At 50.4% G+C, this 23,317-nt stretch overlaps 1 protein-coding gene and 1 long non-coding RNA gene across 3 annotated transcripts in view; one reads left to right on the forward strand and one right to left on the reverse strand.

Annotated features, from left to right (window-relative positions):
• LOC139756410 (uncharacterized) overlaps positions 1-10,881 on the reverse strand; it is a 225,148-nt gene extending 214,267 nt beyond the window's left edge. Inside the window, exon 1 of the long non-coding RNA XR_011714333.1 lies at positions 10,776-10,881. This is a non-coding gene — a long non-coding RNA (uncharacterized lncRNA). The remainder of the gene's footprint in view (positions 1-10,775) is intronic.
• Positions 1-23,317, forward strand: part of LOC139756400 (protein Wnt-4-like) — a 652,581-nt gene that overhangs the window by 145,884 nt on the left and 483,380 nt on the right. The window lies entirely within an intron of this gene.

Raw genomic sequence — 23,317 nt, forward strand, 5'->3', positions numbered from 1 at the left:
CAGGTTGTCAGGCGTTACGACCATCGGAGGCTGTTGTGACGATTCGTCCACCAGCGACACGTCACACACACACAGCCTCCACCTTCGTCTCTCCCTTCCGTAATGTAATTCTTATGATGGCTTGCAAGATCCACTTTACCTCAAAAACCGCTTCGACCTCTGACATCCCCCCCCCCTCCCCCCGCCCCGCCCCCTTCAGTCAGAACCCTGGGGGCTGACCCCCCCCCACCCACCCCCCAGTCAGAACCCTGGGGGCTGACCCCCCCCCCACCCACCCCCCCAGTCAGAACCCTGGGGGCTGACCCCCCCACCCCCAGTCAGAACTCTTGGGGCAGACTCGTACGCGTTTACCACAGCCAAACAGCAACCACTAGGGTCATATATATATATATATATATATATATTTTTTTTTGTCGCTGTCTCCCGCGTTTGCGAGGTAGCGCAAGGAAACAGATGAAAGAAATGGCCCAACCCACCCCCATACACATGTATATACATACACGTCCACACACGCAAATACACATGCCTACACAGCTTTCCATGGTTTACCCCAGACGCTTCACATGCCTTGATTCCATCCACCGACAGCACGTCAACCCCGGTATACCACATCGCTCCAATTCACTCTATTCCTTGCCCTCCTTTCACCCTCCTGCATGTTCAGGCCCCGATCACACAAAATCTTTTTCACTCCATCTTTCCACCTCCGATCTGGTCTCCCTCTTCTCCTCGTTCCCTCCACCTCCGACACATATATCCTCTTGGTCAATCTTTCCTCACTCATTCTCTCCATGTGCCCAAACCATTTCAAAACACCCTCTTCTGCTCTCTCAACCACGCTCTTTTTATTTCCACACATCTCTCTTACCCTTACGTTACTTACTCGATCAAACCACCTCACACCACACATTGTCCTCAAACATCTCATTTCCAGCACATCCATCCTCCTGCGCACAACTCTATCCATAGCCCACGCCTCGCAACCATACAACATTGTTGGAACCACTATTCCTTCAAACATACCCATTTTTGCTTTCCGAGATAATATATATATATATATATATATATATATATATATATATATATATATATATATATATATATATATATATATATATATATATCCCTGGGAATAGGGGAGAAAGAATATTTCCCACGTATTCCCTGCGTGTCGTAGAAGGCGACTAAAAGGGGAGGGAGAGGGGGGCTGGAAATCCTCCCCTCTCGTTTTTTTTTTTTTTAATTTTCCAAAAGAAAGAACAGAGAACTGAGCCAGGTGAGGGTATTCCCTCAAAGGGCCAGTCCTCTGTTCTTAACGTTACCTTGCTAACGCGGGAAATGGCGAATAGTTTGAAAGAACGATATATATATATAGGGTCATCCACACTGTATTGGAGGGTGAGAGGGAGGGGTGGTCAGGTCATACGAGGTGATGTAGAGAGAATCACAGAGCAGATGGTGGTCGTGGTTGACCACTTACCATACTCTAGAATCTAGATCATTACAGACGTCTAGGTAGTTAATCTCGTTCCTCCCTCGTTACGGGTCGAGGGAATGACCTTGACCTGTCCCGGAGGTCACGTAAGGTCACGAAAAACACAGAGCAGTTAGGAGGAGGGGGGTTGGGGAGATGGGAGGTCAGGTCATCACACGGCCCTTGTTATCATGAAAGGGGGGCGGGGAGGGTGGGCGGTCATCATCGTATAACAGCTATAATACCGTCCACCAATCACCGCTCCACGTCAGCCTTGCAGTCAAAACACAGACAGCCAATCACAGCTCATTATATTTCTTTTATACCACCGTTGCATTCGCAACACGAGGCAAAAAATATACCCTTTTTCAGGTCCGCTATCTGCTTAACAGGTACATAAACGGATGGATGTAAGTACACTAAGATAAGCGATAAACGAAGTTAATGAGCGATAGAGCGATTTAACGCACAAATCACGTGGCTACGGAGGGAAGGTTAATGGCCTCCCTGACAGTGAACTACGGCGGCTCAGGGTTAAAAGCCCCCCCCACCCCCCCACCCCGCCCGAGATGAACATAAACATGCGAATCATCCCAAACCAACCCAGACAGTTCCTTTGGTCTTATTATTGATCTATTTTTTTTTCTTTCTCTCTCCGTTATTTTGTGAACATAACCAGAACCCCCCCCCCTCCCCCGACACCCTCCCATCCCCCCCTGAGGGAAGGGGGTGGGAGAGAGAGAGAGAGAGAGAGAGAGAGAGAGAGAGAGAGAGAGAGAGAGAGAGAGAGAGAGAGAGAGAGAGAGAGAGGTGGTTCTTTTAGCTTGATCATCGGAGTTTCTGAGAGGCGCCTGGTGGTTCTTTTAACTTTATAATGGAGTTTTGAGTTACAGTCGTTCTTTGATTATGTATATATATATATATATATATATATATATATATATATATATATATATATATATATATATATATAACCTTCTGTTTCCCCTTTTAGAAACTTAAAATACAAGGAGGGGAGGGTTTCTAGCCCCCTCGCTCCCGTCCCTTTCAGTCGCCTTCTACGACAAACGGGGAATGCGTGGGAAGTATCATACTTGTCGCTGTCTCCCGCGTTAGCGAGGTAGCGCAAGGAAACAGACGAAAGAATGTCCCAATCCGCCCACATACACATGTATATACATAAACGCCCACACACGCACATATATATACCTATACATTTCAATGTATAAATACATATACATACACAGACATACCTATATAGACATGTACATATTCATACTTGTTGCCTTCATCCATTCTCGTTGCCACCCCGCCACACATGAAATGGCACCCCCTCTCCTCGCACGCGCGGAAGGTAGCGCTAGGAAAAGACAACAAAGGCCACATTCGTTCACACTCAGTCTCTAGCTGTCATATATAATGCACCGAAACCACAGCTCCCTTTCCACATCCAGGCCCCACAAAACTTTCCATGCTTTACCCCAGACGCTTCACATGCCCTGGTTCAATCTATTGATAGCACGTCGACCCCGGTATACCACATCGTTCCAATTTAGTCCCCTCCTTGCACGCCTTTCACCCTCCTGCATGTTCAGGCCCCGATCGCTCAAAATCTTTTTTACTCCATCTTTCCACCTCCAACTTGGTCTCCCACTTCTCCTCGTTCCCTCCACCTCTGACACGCACACACACACACACACACACACACACACACACACACACACACACGTGACCTGGGAACGTGTATAAGGCAGCAAGGGGAAGCTTTGCAATGTGGGCTGAGGTCACCATGCATCCTGGACGTACACATGATCACTGGAGGGGGGGGGGGGGGGTTCCTCATGGGGGAGGGGGGAGCACCCGGGCTACGCCGCCCCCCCCTCTCCCTTATTGTCAAGGTGAACATGCTGAGGACAGGTGTCATGGGTAAGGCAGAGTGACACCGAAAATCGTCAAATACTTGACTTGTTTACAGATCAAAATTGGGCTTTTAAGAGACCCCAAAAATGACTGTCATCTGTGTGTGTGTGTGTGTGTGTGTGTGTGTGTGTTTTATACCTGATCGCCGTTACCCGCGTTAGCAATGAAGCGCCAGGAAAAGATGAAAAGAGGTGGCATTTATTCACATCGCTGGGGTACAGGAGAAAGAGTTGTACCTCCTCATTCCCTGCGTGTCGCAGGAGACGGACTAAAGGAGACGGAAGCGGGGGGCTAGAAACCCTCCCCTTCTATGTGTGTGTGTGTGTGTGTGTGTGTGTGTGTGTGTGACAGTGATCACACTAACTGTGCACGGGCCACGCACCTGGGCGGACCATTACTACTGAAGGTGGTGTACCGGGGCAAAGAAACTGAGGACTGTGGTTCGTTAAGCTGGTTGTATGAAATGTGGGGGAAAATATCGTGTTTATCATCCTCTCTCTCTCTCTCTCTCTCTCTCTCTCTCTCTCTCTCTCTCTCTCGGCTCCTGCAGCCCCTCGTCTCTCCTACCCCCCCCCCACCCTCTTCCCCTCCCGTATCTGTACTTGGGGGGGGGGGAGCAGTGTGAGGTAGGGAAACCCCCCAGCCATACAGTTCCATCATACCGTCCCCAGATGCACACGAGGGAGGCACCGCAGGAGGCGGCGACGGTGTTATCAAGGATGACACTATCAGCACACCCATCAGGGACGGGCGGCTCCTCACACACACACACACACACACACACACACACACACACACACACACATACACACACACACACACACACACACACACACCAACGCTACTTTGAAACATCACTTCGGCTACCTGGCAACACGTGTCTAAGTTACAATGTTCACGTACGTAATTAATCGTACGTAAGTACAGTCTTTAACTCTACATGTTAAGTACATCTGCATGCAGAGTGTTCCCGTCTGTACTTGACCGTGTATAAGTACGCGACGTCCTTATATACCTTATATACCTCCCTCACCACCCGCCTCCATCACCACACGCCTCCCTCACCACCCGCCTCCCTCACCACACGCCTCCCTCACCACCCGCCTCCCTCACCACCCGCCTGCCTCACCGCCAGCCTCCCTCACGGCCCGCCTCCCTCACCGCCCGCCTGCCTCACCACCCTCCTCCCTCACCACCCGTCTCCCTCACCACACGCCTCCCTCACCACCTGCCTCCCTCACCGCCCGCCTCCCTCACCACACGCCTCCCTCACCGCCCGCCTCCCTCACCACACGCCTCCCTCACCACCCGCCTCCCTCACCACCCGCCTCCCTCACCACACGCCTCCCTCACCGCCCGCCTCCTGCCGTGTTCTGCCTCACTGATGTCGCCCAAACCACCTGTGACCATGACACACCAGGGTATACACACCGTGGCGGCACACGAGGGAGGGTGAGGTAGCTCCACCTGCGTCCAGCACACACACACACACACACACACACACACACACACACACACTCCCCCGCCGCACACGTCTACAGACTGTGCAACACTCTTACGTTACTCCTAAGTAAATATCGTGTACGTTGTAAAAGGATGGAGTGTAGAACACACACACACACACACACACACACACACACACACTAATCTTTCCCCTTTATCCTGTGTGGATCACCGAGTCTTCGTGACTAATTATGCAAATCTGTTCACGATTGTCTGACGTTCGTATTTTGTTTTATTGCCAGTCTCTCTTTAAAACTGTCTTTAATGCTTCTCTCTCTCTCTCTCTCTCTCTCTCTCTCTCTCTCTCTCTCTCTCTCTCTCTCTCTCTCTCTCTCTCTCTCCCTCCTGTGACTGGTGTACGAGACACAGTCAACTACCATGTAACATGAGTCACACCCAGCCTGGTGTTCTGGCCCTCATGACTACACCCAGCCTTGGCCCTCATGATCATGAGGCGGGAGGGAAAGTTTACCTGGTAAGGAGATATGAACGACCTTCCTGGGAGAAAAGTTACCCAATTGGGGGGAAAAAAAAGAAACCAACGGGCAAAAAAAAAAAAAGTTCCCTAATGAGGAAAGATCAAGGAAGATTCCACCGTAGTGAGGAAGGATCCCTCATGAGGAGTGATCGGGGGTGGGGAGGAGGGGAGAGGGAGAGGAAGGTAGGGAAGTTTGGTTGTGTGGTGGGGAAGGACCAGGTAGGGTAGGAAGTTCCCCAGCGTCGGGGGAGGAGGGGGAGAGGACATGGTAGGAGGCAGCCACGATGATAGATTGTCCAGCGCGTCTGTCTTCCCGCCAGGAGCAGTCCGGCCATCCACCGCGTCTGTCTTCCCGCCACACACAACGCGGGAATACATCATCATCATCACCATATACACTGTCACCGTGAGGACCGCCACCAAGACAAGACGTCTCTGCATCCCTGGACAAATACTCTGACGAGCGCACACAGGAGCCGGCAGCCGGTCCACAGTCAACCCTGCTGTTCATCCTCCCCTAGGGGCTTGTCGATAAACTAGGTAACTGGCTTAGGATGAATATATATATATATATATATATATATATATATATATATATATATATATATATATATATATATATATATATATATATAGTTGCCCACTAGTGCCATCTTAGAAAAAGAAAGGGAAAAAGACCCACTAACGCAGAACTGCCTCCCTCCTCGCAGACCACATACATATAGCTAATAAGTACTTAAACACACACACACACACACACACACACACACACACACACACACACACACACACACACACACACTAGAACAGACTAAACACTCGAGCAGACTAAACAAATGAGACAGTGGACGCCGGCAGTGGACAAGCGTTTAAAAGGCAGCTTGACGGACGGTATATGATGAAGAAGAAGAAAACGCTCGAGGGATGGTCCCTCACGAGTGCTGAACTCTCTCCCTGTATTATACAAACAGGTAATTACACACACACACACACACACACACACACACACACCCTTCCGACCTGCAGGCATAAGGGGAGGGGGGAGGGGGGGTGGGGGCCTGGTAACATACACTGCGGACAGGCACGCACTCAGCTCCCAGCGGGGAGGATGGACACACGCTGGCACCACGCACTCAAGTGACAGACACGCACTTAGCTCCCAGCTGGCATGGTGGAGGACACAAGCTGTCGTCACCACGCACTCTCTAGATCAACACGCACTCAGCTCCCTGCTGATAGGGTGGACTCGAGCTGCTTCCACGCACTCTAGCTCCCTGTTAACAGGATGCACACAGGCTGGCACCACGCACTCAACCCCCCCCACCCCAAAAGTGGGAGGGGGGCCGGGGGGGTGGTATCACACCCTCACCATCTGTTGGTGCTAATCCTCGTGTTTTTTTTTTTATTACTTAAGTGTTTAGGAGACGTGGGGGAGGGGGGGGGGGGAGTTGGAGAGGGGGGGTGCAGTAGAGACACTGTGGTCATAGTGTGGACAGGTGTGTGTGTGTGTGTGTGTGTGTGTGTGTGTGTGTGTGTGTGTGTGTGTGTGTGTGTTCAAGGGTCCGTGGAGACCAAGTGTGGTCCGTGCTGCTGGCCAGCTCTTGGGTATGCCCTAGCCTGAGCCACGTACCCAATTTATCGACCAGCCCCTACTAAGGGTGGAGGATGAACAGCTGGGTTGACTGTGGGCCAACTGCCGCAACCCGGATTCGACCCTACGTGACGGCCGGGAGCGCTAACCACTACACCACGGGAGTGTCCTCCCTCCTTTACTGAAGTCGATGATGGTGCTCAGTGGGTACTGTTACGTGTGGGTAATCGTACGATCCAATCCTGTATCCTATTGGTGTCCTGTGTGACCTGGAGGTCAGGTGTGTGGGGTCCCTAGGACTGGGGATGCGGAAGGTCTCGTGTCCTTCACCAGGTCACCTTAACCCCATCTGTTACGGTCACTCTTGTACCCCATCTGTTACGGTCACTCTTGTACCCCATCTGTTACGGTCACTCTTGTACCCCATCTGTTACGGTCACTCTTGTGTACCCCATCTGTTACGGTCACTCTTGTGTACCCCATCTGTTACGGTCACTCTTGTACCCCATCTGTTACGGTCACTCTTGTACCCCATCTGTTACGGTCACTCTTGTGTACCCCATCTGTTACGGTCACACTTGTACCCCATCTGTGACGGTCACTCTTGTACTCCATCTGTTACGGTCACTCTTGTGTACCCCATCTGTTACGGTCACTCTTGTACCCCATCTGTTACGGTCACTCTTGTACCCCATCTGTGACGGCGTATGGTATCCCACACCAGTGTATACCTGGTCACCATACCACTTCATACTGCCCCCCTGTCATTTCCACAGTTCCTTTCGAGGTGGCAGCTCGATCTTACACTGAAGAAAACCACACCTGACGCATTACTGGTACAGAGAATTCCACCTGCGAGTAGTGGCGCTACCTGCGAGTAGTGGCAGTGGGAAACATAATCCACCACTAATGAGGGGGATCCATGGGACGTATTTCTAATGGGGCTACCCATGGAACGTGTCTATTAATGAAGAAACAGTTAACTATGTGAGGTGGCTACCACAGGTTCGTCGTGTCTGATACAATAATACTACGAAAAGGATCTTCCCCCCCTGGATGACACAGGGGAAGGGGGACACTGAGGGTAAAGGATCCCCCTGGACAACACAGGGGAAGGGGGACGGTGAGGGTAAAATATCTCCCCTGCCCCCCTTGGCCACACTGGGGGGAGGGGAGGGAGGGGGGGATGATGGGGTGATAAGGGTGAGTGGGGAACCCGTCAAACCCCAGGTTTATGGTGTGGCATCGCTGTGTTAATTACCAGGTGGAGGCCTCCTGCCTCCCCTCCTGTATTGTCGCGTCCGCCTCCTCAGTTTACACTAGAGGGTGGGTGAGAGGGAGGGTGGAGGGACGATGGAGGGAAGGAAGAAGGATGGAGGGGAGAGGAGGAGGCAGGGAGGGGGGAGGGGGGGGCCTGAGAAGGAGTTTCTTCTCCATCAGGAGAGGCAGGATGTACCACCTCCTCCTACCATAGAGGGAGGAAGACACCTAGCTAGATGGACAACACACACACACACACACACACACACACACCCTGTGGGAAGAGCAGCTACCTATCTACCTACCTACCTATCTACCAATATATACGACCAGGTTTCTGCCATGGTGGCAGGGCTAGCGCGTTGCGCTCACCACTCGACTTATCGGGTGACGAACGTTTCTCTCGAGCGCCTCGCCTCGCCCCTCACGTGCCTTCCCTGTCGCATATCTGTGGCCGCTGCAGGAGGAACCCTCACCCACGCTGCAGGGTGAGGGTGATGCAAGCAGGTAGGTGAGGACAGCCCCACACACTGAGGTACCAAGCTGTGTGTAGTCCCACTCACGCCAGGCCCTCACTCCCTCACCCACACTATGTTAGCCCCCTCCCTCTCCCACACCACCTGACTCCTCCCTCTCCCACAACCACACTACCTGGCCCCTCCCTCTCCCACAACCACACAACCTGGTCCCCTCCCTCTCCCACAACCACACTACCTGGCCCCTCCCTCTCCCACAACCACATCACCTGGCCCCTCCCTCTCCCACAACCACACCAACTGGCCCCTCTCTCTCCCACATCCACACCACCTAGCCCCTCCCACACTCACACCACCTGGCCCCTCCCACACCACCTGCGATAAAAAAAGAAGGTAATAACATCCAGGAATGTTGAGTAATGAGGGTCGAAGGTGATGAGGTTGCCATCCTGGTAGACAGGCTGGGCCTCAACACCCGCACCCACACCTCCTCCTCCTCCTCCTCCCTGGCGAATTATGGGTCATTTTCTCAGCCCGGACCCCGAGGGAGCTCCTCGACCACCACCACCACCTCCTCCTCCTCCCTCAGGAGGCCGCCACACTGCTAATCCCCCAACCCTCCGCCTTTGGCTTACATCAGAGATATTAGCCTAGGACGCCGCCCAGCGGGTGGAACTGGCCAAGACGTCCTCCCTATGGTGAAGACGTGATCAGGTTTCCCTCTTTCTCTCCCTCTCTCTCTCTCTCTCTCTCTCTCTCTCTCTCTCTCTCTCTCTCTCTCTCTCTCCCTCCCTCCCTTCCTCGGGTGGTGTGGAGGGCCAGCATGGTCGACCGGATTAATAGCCAGGCCTAGGGAGAAGATTGGTAGCGCGGTGTGGCTCCCAGACACAATAAAAGGTTTGTTTATTGTGGCCGGTGTGGGGCCGGCCCCGCCCCGCCCCGCCCCGCCCCGCCGTGGCTCGCCTCCCTCCCTCCCTCGCTCGCTCGCTCGGCGCCTTAAACACTTTTATGTTCGGAGCAGTTCAGCCCGAGGAGAGAGAGAGAGAGAGAGAGAGAGAGAGAGAGAGAGAGAGAGAGAGAGTAGATGTTTCTGATAAGACAGGGCTGCGCGGCGGGGTGGGGGGCGGCGCGCGTACCGCTCACCGCAGGATAATCTACGGTTTCCGAGAACACGTCCGCGCGCGCGAGGTACGCTTCGTCTGGCGTCCCGTGTGTGCCTGTGGACTGAGGCCCAGTGTGTGTGTGTGTGTGTGTGTGGTGACGCAAGGAAAGACAGCTACCTGGGCCACTGGAGTGAAAATAAACAGCCACCGAGGCGCTGGCTGTCACCCAGGAGAGAGAGAGAGAGAGAGAGAGAGAGAGAGAGAGAGAGAGAGAGAGAGAGTGAGAGAGAGAGAGAGAGAGACTGTAAATCAGATGGTTTTACAGCTTGTTTACAAGCGCGGCTGACACCCGGCCAGTGATGGTATCAGCGGCAAAGAAAACGGGATCTGTGACTGGACGTGGCAGGTGCTATGATAACTGTCCACAAGTGGGTAACCCACACCGAGCGGGGGAGGAGAGGGACGACCACCAGGTTGTACTATAACTCGGGATTAAAATCACAACACCACTGACGAAAAAATCACAACACCACTGACGAAAAAAAAATCAACACCACTGACGAAAAAATCACAACACCGCTGACGAAAAAAATATATATATATAAAGGTGACAATGCTTTGACTGACACTGGAGAAGAACAATGGGAAAAAATAAATAGTTTACGTTGCGTTTGTTGGAGAACGACGAGAGAAAATGATGTTTTCTTTACTTTGTGAGTGAAGTAAGGAGGCAGCAGCTGGCTGTGTCTTGATACAACCGGGTGTTCAGGAAGGGTTAGGGAGAAGAGACATCGAAGATTACATACGATTCTGATTATAATTATAATTGATAACCTGACATTGTGAGGCGAAACTGTGTTTTGATCTGGTGTGTCACCAGCCATAGTAGTGTTGTGTGTGTATGTGTGTGTGTGTGTGTGTGTGTGTGTGTGTGTGTGTGTGTGTGTAAAGGCTTCAGTAATCGCCTTACCTGAAGCTTCAGGAACCGCGCCCACGACGACAATGGACACTGAGAGAGAGAGAGAGGGAGGAAATGAAGTCTCCACAGCTGAGGTTCAGCAACGTGCCTGCGTTCATTCTGAGGACAGGGATAGAGAGAAACAAATATGGCATTAGCGAAAGGGGTGGAGACGAGGCAGTACATACGTAAGGAATATACCGTACAGAGATAACGTAAGGTACACACACACACACACACACACACATACCACTCTATAGGTATGTATATGTGCGTGTGTGGACGTGTATGTATATACATGTGTATGTGGGTGGGTTGGGCCATTCTTTCGTCTGGTTCCTTGCGCTACCTCGCTAACGCGGGAGACAGCGACTAATAATAATAATAATAATAATAATAATAATAATATATATATATATATATATATATATATATATATATATATATATATATATATATATATATATATACATAAACACACGAGTAGACAGCACAGGTGGTGTCAAAATTCTCCTCACTCATGATATATAAAAAAATGAGTGAAAGAAAAAAGTGGACATAAACACGGACATTATGTCCTAATGAGGGTGCTCACTGCCAAGAGGCAGGGTTGGCGCGTAGCGCTTATCACAGGAATGTAATATATAGAGTTACGGGGGAGGAGGAGGAGTTACGGAGGAGGAGGAGTGAGTTACGTGATGTCAACTGTTTGTAAGGGGAGTGACGGTACACATTCGTGGATCAAATGCCAGCAGCTCACGTGTGGCTGGGTGAGGCAAGGAAAAAAAAAAAAAGGATAGCCACCTGGATCAAAGGAGTGACGCTCGACAGCCACTTCATGAAGTGGCTGGTTCACTACCCCTGTCCCCGACGCCCAGGGGGGAAGGGGGCGTGTTAGTATACCTGTAATATACCCGCCCTGGTCAGTGGCCGACAACCAGGGAGAGAGAGAGAGAGAGAGAGAGAGAGAGAGAGAGAGAGAGAGAGAGAGAGAGAGAGAGAGAGAGAGAGAGAGAGCCAACAAGATAGCTGGTGTCGTTACTATTGATGAAGGCGGGAGGGAGAGGGAGGGAGGGAGGGAGGGAAGGAGGGAGGGAGGGCAACAAGTGGCTGGGGCGCAGCCAGGTGGGCCTGGGAGGCTGGCCTGTGTTACACCAGACACTGACGTAGGGCCAACACCACACCACACATACCCCCACCTCACGCCCCTCACCTCTCTAACCACCACTACTATCACCACCCCCCACCAAACCTCACCTCACCTCACACCTGGGGAGGGGAGAGAGGGAAAGAGGGAGGGAGGGGAGAGAGGGAGGGTATCCTGAGCCTAAGGGGGTGGAGGGAAGGGAGGGAGCAGAGCACCGAGGACTTGGTTGTGTTGATGTGGTACTGAGAAACATGTCTCCCTTGCCGTCATTTTATCTCCCCTGTGCAACCTCTTCTCTCCCTCCCCTTCCTTCCTTCCCCGTCCCTCCCTCACACCTACGAAGGACAAGCAACACACACACACACACACACACACACACTAGAGGAAGGGTGGGTCACTGATTAACTCACTACAGTATTGCTGTGGCACGCCCCTTCCCCACACCCACACCTACGTACACTGTGGCACGCCCCTTCCCCACACCCACACCCACGTACACTGTGGCACGCCCCTTCCCCACACCCACACCCACGTACACTGTGGCACGCCCCTTCCCCACACCCACACCTACGTACACTGTGGCACGCCCCTTCCCCACACCCACACCCACGTACACTGTGGCACGCCCCTTCCCCACACCCACACCCACGTACACTGTGGCACGCCCCTTCCCCACACCCACACCCACGTACACTGTGGCACGCCCCTTCCCCACACCCACACCCACGTACACTGTGGCACGCCCCTTCCCCACACCCACACCCACGTACACTGTGGCACGCCCCTTCCCCACACCCACACCCACGTACACTGTGGCACGCCCCTTCCCCACACCCACACCCACGTACACTCAGATCTCTCGAGCAACGGCGAGTTTCGATCCCTAGTACTGCGTTTCCCCAACGCTGGGTGTGGGTGTAGCCGGTCCACCGCCACTACCACCACACATCTCATGTGTACGCCACAACCAGGCGTCTCTCTCTCTCTCTCTCTCTCTCTCTCTCTCTCTCTCTCTCTCTCTCTCTCTCTCTCTCTCTCTCATTCCTCGTTCAAGCATAAGCGAACGAATCATGTGAACCTATGATACATTTCCTCATACGGGAGCCTTCATGTCTTGTTGTATAGGCCTTCCAGACCTAAAGCAGGAGGATTGTATAGTGTACCATCTGGTGTGGAAGTTGGACCTCAGCATCACCCCCCCCCCCCCCACCCCACCCCCTTGACGCCCTCTGTCAGGTGGTGGTCGGGGGCATGACAAGGGCGTACAGTGCAGCAGGTGTGAGGTGATCTTTAAATCAAAGGGAGATAAGAGAGAAAGAATACTTCCCACGTATTCCCTGCGTGTCGTAGAGGGCGACTAAAAGGGGAGGGAGCTGGAAATCCTCCCCTCCTGTATTACTTTCAAAAAAGGTAGGAACGGAGGAAAGAGCCACCTGAGGATCTTTTTTCTCCCAAAGCTCTGACATCTTTTCTAGACGCTACCTCGCTCACGAGGGAAACAGCGAACTTGACTTGCATGAGAGAAAGGGGGAAAAATCGCAAAGGTGATGGCAGGAAACACTATAGTTCATCTTTCTGAGGACGAAGGTTCGAACCCCTCCTCACCTCAAGTCGACAGCCTCTGGTCTGACCCTTTGACCTATGATCAAGTCTTAAGGGTCAGGTCAAAGGTCACGCCATAATACCCATGAGTCGAACGGCACTGCTCAAGGGTCGTCCCGTCGTATCAAAGTAGCAGAAAAAAATTAAACCCACCCAAAAAAGATATATATATATATATATATATATATATATATATAGAGAGAGAGAGAGAGAGAGAGAGAGAGAGAGAGAGAGAGAGAGAGAGAGAGAGAGAGAGAGAGAGAGAGAGAGAAAATCGCCATTTTCCGCGTTAGTTTTAAGAACAGAGATCTGGGCCTTAGAGGGAATATCCTCACTTGGCCCCCTTCTCTTCCTTATTTTGTAAAATTAAAAAAAAAACGAGAGGGCAGGATTTCCAGCCCCCCGCTGCCTCCCCTTTTAGTCGCCTTCTACGACACGCAGAGAATACGTGGGAAGTATTCTTTCTCCCCTATCCCCAGGGATATATATATATATATATATATATATATATATATATATATATATATATATATATATATATATATATATATATACTTCTTAATTCAGGAGAAGCAGTGTGTGTTGACGCCGTGAAACACAATACCACGTACCCCACATCTTCCACGGTGACCCCCCTTGTGTGTGCAAAACATTATACACAACACCGAACTGTAGTTACCTCTTGAAGTGGAGGAGGAGATAGAAGGCATCCCACATACACACACACACACACACACACACACACACACACACACACATTACCCGTCCTTCCACTAAGAATAGCATTCCACCTGGCCCATAAAAAACGGAAAAGGCAAAAAAATAAAAAAATAAAAAAAAAACTATAATTCGCCTTTTTTTTTTTTTTTAAGGTTGGCTGAACGTGTGCGTAAATGAGACACTCGTGAAACCGGTGAGAGATGTGTTATAATCCCACGTAAAGTGAGGAGAGGGTCGGCTTTACGTACAATGTGGGATACCACGTTGATGTACCTGATACACGTATCTGTACTATGATGCTAGCATTAGGCTTTTGATAAATGGTCACAGAGAATAATGAAATCAAAATGGTCTACTGATGACAGGCTTATAAGACTGATAGATAGATAGATAGATAGATAGATAGATAGATAGATATAGATAGATATAAAGAGGGAGAGAACTTTACGAAGATCACTCACTTGTTTGTGCAAGAAGGAACTTTTACACCCTTGAACTTTCTCTTACTATAGAACGATTTATTATGTATGTACATTATGTACGTCTGTGCACTGTGTATGTCCGTACACTAAGTGACTTCAGTGTTTTATCTGTACACCCTGTGCCTTCACTGTTTCATGTGTACATCATATACCTTCACTGTCTCATGTGTACACCATGTACCTTCACTATCTCATGTGTACACTATGTGCCTTTAGTGTCTCATGTGTACACTATGTGCCTTTACTGTCTCATCTCTACACTGTCTTCATTAGCTAATGCTACGACCCCTGGTAACTCTGTATATATATATATCGACGAATTATTCACCACATCGTCAGTCTGGTGTGTGATCAACACTCACCCCACCCTCTCTTTGACACAAGGTGAACAACGCGAGACTATGTGACATCTCCCTTGGCTTCAGCTCTCGTGTATTACTCACGCTCTCCTGGATCATCTCTTATCCTTCCTCTCCTGTGACCAAACCTCAAAATACGCGTTCTCATGACGGTCTATTTTGTCCACGAACCTTTCGTCTATGGAACTTACAATGTTTCTACTGAGGTGGTGCCTCTGGAGGCAGGATGAGTACAATTATAGACTTCCCAGCGCCCTCATCACACACAGACACACACACACATACACACACACACACACACACACACACACACACACACACACACACAGACTGGAGTACCTCGCTTCCTGCCTCCCTCCCACATCATACATCAGTGTCGACATCTTCTTTTCACAAAGACCCCATCACCTTCACTTCGTCATTGCTTAGGGTTTGAACTTCGATCATACAACAAGCCAAGTCTGAAAGCCTTCTTCGGGTCCTTCTTCAGGTCCCCTTTTCATGAGAACACTAGCTGAAGCAATCCTTACTTCCAACTCGTCCCGTGTGTGTACGTGAAAGAGAGAGAGAGAGAGAGAGAGAGAGAGAGAGAGAGAGAGAGAGCTCTACGCTTGCGGGGGGTGGGGTGGGGGGGTGAGGCCAATCTCTTCAACAGTCTTGAATTTCTAACTTCCGTATGACGTCACCATTCGTAATGTGGTCAGAGTTTACTTTCTTCCAATCATCCATTTGTTCCAATCATCCAGAACTCTTATTCTCTATCAAGTACTCCATTACGTCTCATGTAACGTGTCTCTCTCTTAATTTCGTCTAAATATCTTCTCCATACATCGAGGAACTGTTCACTGCTAATTTCATCACACTGGCTCAAAATCTCGAAGGCTGTGATCAAGTCACCCCTTACTCCTCTCTCTATCGTGGTGGATTCATAAAGTTATGGCCTCTCAAGGTGTTATCATAGGTCAACTTTTGTTAATTCTAACCCCATGTCTCATACCCTCTTCTGAAATTTCTCTTGACCTCTAATTTTTTCTTTTCCCGTAAAATGCGATGATGGCCAGACTTTGAGAAACATATTCTACTAGGAACATAAGATGCGAAAATGTTTACTGAATATATTTCGTCATCCGGGGACTTAACGTATAATTTCATTATTTACAGACAAACAGTTTTCTCGACTTTACAATTCTGCTTTGGGTGGGGTTCCGGCGAGCGCTAAGGTACATGTGTCGACTCCCAAGTCCCTGTCGGATAGATTCGCGCAGCTTACTATTTTCTGGTGGATTATAACATTCTCTCGCTGTATCCCATCCTCATTACTATGCATTTGAGGGTGACACGAAGAAAAGACAAACCAAAGAATATAAAAATCAATCAGGGTTCGACAGGGGTCTGTAGACTTGACCCTTAGAGGTTACATAAGATGGAATGACGGAAGAGGGAAGAAAACTTCACAGCTTTTAGCTGTTCGAAGGGGAGAAGGAAGGGATCATAACGGTTAATCCTCGAGTGGCTGGTCCTCCACACAAGAACTGCGGGAAGCAGCAGCAGAAGGAGCAGCCACACGCAGTCTCCCGGCAATCCAAGCCTTGGTGGCAGGGAGACATGCAAACAGCTCACAAGAGCAACCACCTTAAGATAATATCTGCAAGAGAGAGAGAGAGAGAGAGAGAGAGAGAGAGAGAGAGAGAGAGAGAGAGAGAGAGAGAGAGAGAGAGAGAGAGAGCAACAGCATCATCGCGACGTACATATGGGGGGATGAGTGAAGAGAGGTGGTGCCGGGAGGATTAACCTAACCTACGGCTTTTGGGGTTTTTACTCTCGTGAAGAAGAAACTGGAGGAAGAACCATTCCAGATATGCCAGTGGCACTCCTCCATTACGCCCCCAGTAGACATGAAACACCAGCTCACGAGGAAAATAATTAGGAGACCTTCCCAACACCCCTGGCTCTTGGGGAGCAGACTTAAGTGATATTGATGGTGTGGGATTTCCAGGTCAGAGTGGAGAACATGGTCATGTCCAACATGTTTATGTGACTTTCAGTTAAAAGACGTAGGGGAAAACTGCGCTGTCGTACACCAGTGAATTCAACCACGTTACTCCGCCTCCCCATTCTGAGCGTTGCACATATCCGAGATGATAAAGGAAGTGCATTCGGTACGAGAAAGAGAACGAATCTTAGAAGGAGGAGGAGAGGAAAAGTGAGTTGTAGTGCTTGAAATGGAATCATCAGCTTTAGAATAAATAGGGTTATATAAGTTGATCATTCATGGAATGAAGAAAGAGTAGGCGACACGACTGAACCCTATGGAACGCCAGTGTTGATACACTACGTAAGAGGATCAAGTCACTCCACCAACGACTACTTCAATGGAACAGCAAGAGGAAGGAACTTAAGAAGAAGAAAAAAAAGCACACACTTCTTTCACAATATAATCAAATGCTCTAAAAAAAAAAAAGAGTCGGTGGCCAAGACAAAACCTTCAGCCGAGTCCTTAAAAGATGCAGACCAGCAATGAGTCACACAGGAAGCTCACCAGCACATCAGGTCCCCCGCCTGGGTGCTGATAACCTCCTATTTGCTCTTTTATTTTCTCCCCCGCGTGACAGACGGCATCATCCGCCAACACAGTCAGGTACCAGTCCAATCCTTCTGGCAAAGGTGTGTTTGGTTCATGAAGAGAAATGGAGCCAGCACCAGGCCTTGCGGCACAGTGCTGGTGTGCGTGTGACATATACTGTTCGTGTGTCACTGTGAGATTTACTGTGTGTGTGTGTGTGTGTGTGTGTGTGTGTGTGTGTGTGTGTGTGTGTGTGTGTGTGTGTGTAATCAAAGCCACCCCCCAACACCTCACAAGACGCCTTCATCACCAGCACTCCACGATCTAATAACCGTGCGGAGGTATTAATCCCCCCAGGGAGGCCCAACGGTGCAGCCACCTGACCTTCGCCAGCAGGTGTGAAGACGGTAATCACAGGTACCCTGATACCGCCCCACCACCCACCCATCCTGCCCGACCCCACCACCCACACCTTGCCTGCTTGCCACCCACCCACCCTACCAGACCCCACCACCCACACCTTGCCTGCTCGCCACCCACCTCCACCGCCCCGACCCTTGCACCGCTGGTGAAGCCTAACCTACCCCGCCCACCTCCCTCACATTGCCACCCACCCCTCTCTACATACACCTACTTGTTACACACTCTCTATCCCTAGTTACACCCTGCTTACCCTTAGTTACACTCTCTCTACCCCGAGTTACACCCTCTATACCTTGGTTACACCCTCTCTACCCCTAGTTACACCTTATCTACCCCCTAGTTACACTCCCTACTCAAAGTAACACCATCTTTACCTTAGTTACATCTTATCTACCCCTAGTTACACCTTGTCTACCTCGAGATACACCCTCTCTACCCTTAGTAACCCTAGTTACACCCCCTCTACCCATAGCTACACCTCCTCTACCCCTAGTTACACCCCTCTACCCATAGCTACACCTCCTCTACCCCTAGTTACACCCTCTCTGCCCCTAGTTACACCCTCTCTACCCCGAGGGACACCTCGACGCCCCAGTAACACGTATCTTCAGCTTGATGGAGGCCTCTGTAGTTACTCTCAAGTTACACTTCGAGGCATCGACTCCCACGGGAATTTGGGCAATACCTGAGGGCCTGACCTACTGGTATTAATCAAGGGCACACCTAAGGGCCTGACCTACTGGTATTAATCAAGGGCACACCTAAGGGCCTGACCTACTGGTATTAATCAAGGGCACACCTAAGGGCCTGACCTACTGGTATTAATCAAGGGCACACCTAAGGGCCTGACCTACTGGTATTAATCAAGGGCACACCTAAGGGCCTGACCTACTGGTATCTACCAAGGGCATACCATATACGAACGACTTCAAGGGCATCAACCAAGAAGACTCGTGGTGTTTCCCCAAGGGCGTCGCCCCCAGGGCATGACAGACACCCCTAAAGGTATGAACCTCAACCAAAGACAAAGTGTATGTATACCAGAGGGATTCCCCCAGGGTGATGTATGGCGGGTGATGGGGTACCCCTTCCACGAATCCTTCAATATCTGACTGTGCTCCTCCCGGCGTCATTCACTCTCACTCATTCACTCCCGCTTTCGAAACTCATCTTCACTCGCTCACTCCAGCCTTCACTCGACTCGTCTCACTCACTCCCTGCTCTCATTCACGAACGCTCAGTCACTTCCACAGGGTTTTCATCTCTACTCGCTCGCTCCTGCCTTCATTCACCTTCACGCTCTCACTTCTTGCTTTCATTCACCTTCTATCATTCACTCTTAATACCAGTGACCCCTCACCTCTTCACTCGTACCTTCATTCATCCTCCACCCATTCAGTCCTATTTTCATTTGCCTTCATTCGTTCAAGCCAGTTTTCATTCATTTTCACTCGAGGGCACTTCCAGTCACTGGCCTAAACACACACACACACACACACACACACACACACACACACACACACACAATCAACCAACACGTATAATAAACTTTATTAACAAACTCGTGTTTTCGGCGTTTTTAAAATGGCTGTGGACCAGCCAGCTAGATATATGGTTATTAATCACCCGGTCTGGTGATCCTAGAGACGTGAACAACCATGGCTCTATCTCACAGAGAGAGAGAGAGAGAGAGAGAGAGAGAGAGAGAGAGAGAGAGAGGCATGTGTTCATTCACAGGTCCAGGGCCTCACACACGACTTTCAATCACTAGTGCTGGTCTGTGGGCGGGGGGGGGGGGGTTACTGGCTGCCCGGCTGAAGGTGCTGTGAGAGTGAGGGGAGGGGGTGAGAGCACGAGTGAGGGGAGGGGAGGGGGTGAGGGGGAGAGGAGGGGGTGAGAGCATGAGTGAGGGGAGAAGGGGGTGAGAGCACGTGTGAGGGGAGGAGAAGGGGGTGAGAGCATGAGTGAGGGGAGGAGAAGGGGGTGTGAGAGCACGTGTGAGGGAAGGAGAAGGGGGTGAGAGCATGAGTGAGGGGGAGAGGAAGGGGTGAGAGCACGAGTGAGGGGAGGGGAGGGGTGAGAGCACGTGTAAGGGGAGTGGAGGGGTGAAAGCACGTTTGAGGGGAGGGGTGAGAGCACGAGTGAGGGGGAGAGATGAATGACGTGGTGAGGGGAGGGGGATGTGTGAGCGGAGGGGGATCTGGGGGTAGGAATGAGGCGCAACATGGTTGAAAAGCGTGTTGAAGAAGGTGGGGAGACTCGGCCATGTAGGTGATATCCCTTACGGTGCGTGGGGAGAGGGGGGGGAGGGGGGAAGTGAGAGGGGAAGGGGGTGAGGGGTGGGAAGGAGAGTGAATGAAGCATATGAGTGAAAACGAGAAGTCAGAAAGTCGGACATGAGGGGAGTGTGAGGGTCAGTCTCGAATGGTGATAGCCTCATGGTGAGGGGAAGAGGAGGAGGAGGAGGAGGAGGAGGAGGAAGGAGGAGGAGGAGGAGGAGGAGGAGGAGGAGAAGCAGGAGGAGGAAGAGGAAGAGGAGGAGGAAAAAGAGGAGGAGGAGGAGGAGGGGAGAGAGCCAAGAAATCTCCCATGAAGTCAATGTAACAAAAAACAAGCAAAACTCGATCATTGAGGGACAGACAACAGGTAATTAATGATAACTGGATAACGAATAATTATCTACAACTTCAGACCTTAATTACCCCTCGTGACCCCTCAGTGCTCGCGGGTGGAGTCCGGTAACGCCGAGACGCGAGACTGGAAGAATGTAGAGAACAAGGAAAACTGTGACAAATATGAACAACTTGTGCACGACGGTACGACCCTTGTGCACGACGGTACAGCCCTTGTGCACGACGGTACAGCCCTTGTGCACGACGGTAAGACCCTTGTGCACGACGGTATGACCCTTGTGCACGACGGTATGACCCTTGTGCACGACGGTACGACCCTTGTGCACGACGGTACGACCCTTGTGCACGACGGTAAGACCCTTGTGCACGACGGTAAGACCCTTGTGCACGACGGTAAGACCCTTGTGCACGACGGTACAGCCCTTGTGCACGACGGTACAGCCCTTGTGCACGACGGTACGACCCTTGTGCACGACGGTACGACCCTTGTGCACGACGGTAAGACCCTTGTGCACGACGGTAAGACCCTTGTGCACGACGGTACAGCCCTTGTGCACGACGGTATGACCCTTATGCACGACGGTACGACCCTTGTGCACGACGGTACGACCCTTGTGCACGACGGTACGACCCTTGTGCACGACGGTACAGCCCTTGTGCACGACGGTACGACCCTTGTGCACGACGGTACAGCCCTTGTGCACGACGGTACGACCCTTGTGCACGACGGTACGACCCTTGTGCACGACGGTACAGCCCTTGTGCACGACGGTACAGCCCTTGTGCACGACGGTACGACCCTTGTGCACGACGGTGCGACCCTTGTGCACGACGGTACGACCCTTGTGCACGATGGTACGACCCTTGTGCACGACGGTACAGCCCTTGTGCACGACGGTATGACCCTTGTGCACGACGGTACGACCCTTGTGCACGACGGTACGACCCTTGTGCACGACGGTACGACCCTTGTGCACGACGGTACAGCCCTTGTGCACGACGGTATGACCCTTGTGCACGACGGTACGACCCTTGTGCACGACGGTACGATCTTTGTGCACGACGGTACGACCTTTGTGCATGACGGTACGACCCTTGTGCACGACGGTACGATCCTTGTGTACGGCGCTACGAGACTTCTACACAACGATACGACTCTTGTGTACGATGGTACGACCCTTGTGCACGACGGTGCGACTCATGTGCACAACGGTAAGACCCTTGTGCACGACAGTACGACCCCTTGTGCACAAAGATACAACCCTTGTGCACGATGGTACGACCCTTTTGCACGACGGTACGACCCCTTGTGTACGATGGTACGACCCTTGTGCACGACGGTACGACCCTTGTGTATGACGGTACGTCGTGCTCAAAATGGCCGTACCGTGTGTCCATCACAAGGCCGTACCTTGTGGTCAAGGGTCGTACCGTCGTGCTCCAGGGGGTTAGTGAACAAGGAAGAACAATAAGAACATGACCGAGCATGATGGAACACAGTGAACTCCTTAACCCGACGTAACACCATGAAACCCTGCAAAGAACAGCAACAGAACATCAACAGAACAGCAACAGAACAGCATCTAATCCTATACTGTACCACAATACATTTTACATCTTCACTACATAATAATAATAATAATAATAATAATAATATTAATAATAATAATAATAATAATAATAATAATAATAATAATAAATAATAATAATAATAATAATAATAATAATGATAAATAATAATAATAATAATAATAATATTAATAATAATAATAATAATAATAATAATAATAATAATAATAATAATAATAAATAATAATAATAATAATAATAATAATAATAATAAAAGTAATAATAATAATAATAATAATAATAATAATAATAATAAAAGTAATAATAATAATAATAATAATAATAATAATAATAATAATAAAAATAAAAGTAATAATAATAATAATAATAATAATAATAATAATAATAAAAATAAAAGTAATAATAATAATAATAATAATAATAATAACAATAATAATAATAATAATAATAATAATGATAAGTACAATAATAAACCAAAGAGGAGACTACATATAATAATACACGGGAAAACTCAATGGAGAAAACCAGGTTTACAACGGCACACGTCACACTTAGAAGACAACCCGATACGTTACCAATCTTGAAAATATTATTATCTGATCATAATTCAACACCGGCCTTAATAAGGGCCATCTATCTGGCCCCCACCCACACCCATCACCATCCCTCCTCCCCTTCCCTCTTCTCCCCTCTCTCACACCCCGCCCGCCCGCCCAGACCCACCCACCCATCACCATCCCTCCTCCTCCCCTCCCCTCTCTCACTCCCCCACCCTCACACCCCGCCCGCCCGCCCACCCATCACCATCCCTCCTCCTCCCCCTTCCCCTCCCCTCTCTCACTCCCCCACCCTCAATACCCACGGTCTCCTACCCCCCCAACCCACCCCACCCTCCCTACTGCTACTACCCCTCTAACCTCCCCCCTCCCCTCTCCGCCCCCCTACGATCGGTCCCCGTGTGAACCCCCTCTACAACCCCCCACCCATCCCCATCTCCACCGATCGGTTCGGTCACCCCCCCTACCCCGTGTGTGC

Source organism: Panulirus ornatus, chromosome 2, assembly GCF_036320965.1.
Source record: "Panulirus ornatus isolate Po-2019 chromosome 2, ASM3632096v1, whole genome shotgun sequence".
In the NCBI taxonomy this organism is placed as follows: Eukaryota; Metazoa; Arthropoda; class Malacostraca; order Decapoda; family Palinuridae; genus Panulirus; species Panulirus ornatus.